Here is a 3,274-nt window from a genome sequence, read left to right on the forward strand (position 1 = left end):
TGTGTGTGTGTGTGTGTGTGTGTGTGTGTGTGCATTTGCATACACTGTGGACACGCCTCAATCAACTTCTGATCATCGGGTTGACTCACCAGTTGAGTCAATCCTAGTGTTTCCTCCTGGAAAGCCTCTGGGGCTGTTGCGCAGGCAGCAGAAGGTCCTGGATCAGAGGCTTCAAGGTTTAGGACCCACCCACCTCAGCTCCTACTGGGCAGCTTCAGGACCCAGCCAGAGTTACGTGTGCAGCTGGTCACGTAGTTCTCTTCATGTCAATTTGTGTCTGTGGTAATTTTGTAGTGAAATACTACAGTCATTAAAAAAAACCCTGAAAACAGAACATTAAAAAAATTCGGTTGGATGAATTGGAGAACTCAGTGGTCATTTGGGGTTAGGCAGGCCATCTATGAAGGATTTGAGTCATGAAAACTCAAGATTCTCTCCTCATACAATGCTTTACAAATATTTTTAAATTTTCTCTCTTCTTTGAAGAAGCCAAATCAAGAATCTGGAGATAAACTATTACAGTGTCTTTGTTAGAGAGACAAAGGTGATGTCTCTTCAGCAGACAACTACATAGATATTCATACCCCTCTCCTCCCCGCCTCCCCTCCACAAGCACTTAGCTTAATCTCTATAATTTGTCCATTTCAGAGTGCTTTGTAAATTGATTTATATAGTATCTAACTGAGATATTTTTCCCACACAGCATAATACTCTTAGGATCGATTCAAGTTGCTTCACATATCAATAATTCATTCTTTTTTCTGGATGGGTAATATTCCACAGTGTTGAGGATGTACCACAGACTGTCTAACCTTCACTCACTGCACACCATTTGGAGTGTCTCCAACACTTGGCTATTGCAAATAATGTGGCTGTGAACATTTTGATAAGAGATCAGCTTTCACTTCTTTGAGATTAATGTTCAGGATTATGACTGATGGTTCATGTGGTGAATATGCATCTGTAACTTTTTAGGAAATTACTAACCAGATTTCCAGAGTGAATCTCTGCCATGTTACATGCCTGCCAGCAATATATACCAGATCCGGTTTCTCTGTATGCTCACTAGAATTTGCTTTATTAGCATTTTAAAAATTAACATTCTAGTAGGTGCAACAGGGAAAAGGGTCTGCCTTTGCATTCCCCTAATAGTAACGTTTAACATTTTCCCCATGTTTATTTGCCATCTGCATATCTTTTCTAGCGGAGTGGGTGAGTCTTTTGTTCTTTTTTAATTAGGTTTTTTTTTTGTTAAGTTTAGAGAGTTTTATTCTGAAAAGAAATCCTTTGTCAAGTATGTTGGGGGGGGGGTGTGGGTGTGCGTGGGTGTTGTGTGTGGCCAGCTCAGCCCTGGTGGGGTTGGTGCAGCATGTGGTGCTGGGGATTGAACCACGGTCCCTGCACTTTGCCTAAGCTTGTCTAAGCAGGTGCTTTAGACCACTGAGCTATCTCGCTGGCCCCAAGTGTGTCATTTGCAAGTACTTTCTCTCAGTTGGTCCTTTTCATCCTCTTAATTGGGTCATTCACAAAACAGAAGTTTCAAAGTTTAATAAAGTCCAGAAATAATTCATTTTTTTTTCTTTTTGGATTGCGCCTTTGGTGCCATGCCTAAAATCTCTCTCCAAACTTCCAAACTTTAGATCACAGCTGATTTCTCTGGTGCTTCCATTTTTACATTTAAATCCATGATCTAGTTTGAGTCCATGTACAGGGTGTTAGAGGCAGATAAAAGCTTGCTGTGTCGGCTGGTGATCACCACCCCGTTTGTGCTAAGTGAGACACCACCGCCAGGTTCTATGGGAGTCACAGAAGGAAGATAGAACACAGTGAGGCAGGATGTGTGTAGGCTACCTACCGAAAATCAATAAATGACCCTCGCAACTGCCTTGCGAATAAACTTGCTGCTATAGGAACCAAATAGACCAGTGAGTCTTTCCTCCGGAATCATATTATGCAACTAAATCTGGATCCTGAGGAAACTCCTACAGCCCCCCGGCAGCACAACCTAGAGATAATTTCTGTTTGAAACAGAGAGTGAAAATTGGAAAGTCTTATTACACATGATGACTTACTATTTATGGGTAGGGGAGGAGTGTATCTTACAGACTTGTGGTTCTAGATGTGGAAAGCAAAGATTCCTTTTATAAACTTCATTGTTTGAGTCAACCAATGTACACTCCAAAGCTATTTTGTGTTAGGACCTGGTACAGGTAGATGAGAGTAGATAAAACATACCTATTTCCTGCAGTGTAGTGTAGGAGGACAGATAATTATATAGAAACATGTAATCTGCCTGCCAAACACTTGTGATAGGCTACTGAGGGAATATATGACAAGGATGCTAAGTCCACTCCTGGGGAATCCAGGAATGCTTCCAAGAAGTGACACCAAAGCTGAGATCCAAAGGATAAGTGGCAGAGCGCTAGGTAGAGTGGAACAAGTGGCCTGGAGGCAATAGCTAGAAAGGAGAGTCTTTAAGGCAGGGACAAGTTGTACATTCACTAGTCCAGAGAAAGCATGGCGCACTATGGAGTCTCAGGCCTCCAGCACTGCTGGCGTGTAGGGTGTCGTGGACAACCCTGGCTGGGTCGTGAAGGAACCTGAAGATCATGATTTCATGAGGACACCAAGAATCCATGGCAGTGCTGCTAGTAGGAGTACAACGTATCTAGATTTACTTTTTTAAGTCTTACTCTGGCAAAATGAAGTTGGATTGGTGGGAATCTAGGTAGTAGCCTGGGACACTGGTTAAGGGACTGTTGCCGGAAATGATGTAAGGAGATGGGGTAGTGGGGGTGGGGGATTGTCAATGCATCACACTGGGGTAGAATCTGAGGCATGGGGCTGGTGAGATGGCTCAGTGGTCTAAAGCACCTACTTAGAACAAGCTTAGCAAAGCAAAGGGACCAGGGTTCAATCCCCCAGCACCACATGCCAGCCCGCCTGCCCCCTGGTGGGCTGAGCTGGCCACACACACACACACAGACACACATAAATAAATAAAAAATTTTTTAAAAAAATCTGAGGCATAAGGAGGACAGAGATTTAAAGATCATGCTGAGTGCCAGGGATTGGTGAGGAGAGTCATACAGAGAGACAGAAGACCTGAGTGGTTGCTGAAGGTACAGCTGAGGTTGGATTGTTGGCTCGGCTGTTCTCTGAGAAATAACAAGCTTATTCCTTCTTTTCTGTTACTCTTCCGTGTTTGATAGTTCTGATGAGAAGCGCTCTTATAACTTTCTTGCCTTGGTCCAACTTTGTCGGTGAGGGATCA

This window comes from Octodon degus, unplaced genomic scaffold (genome assembly GCF_000260255.1).
Source record: "Octodon degus isolate 3935 unplaced genomic scaffold, OctDeg1.0 scaffold00159, whole genome shotgun sequence".
NCBI classification, from domain to species: domain Eukaryota; kingdom Metazoa; phylum Chordata; class Mammalia; order Rodentia; family Octodontidae; genus Octodon; species Octodon degus.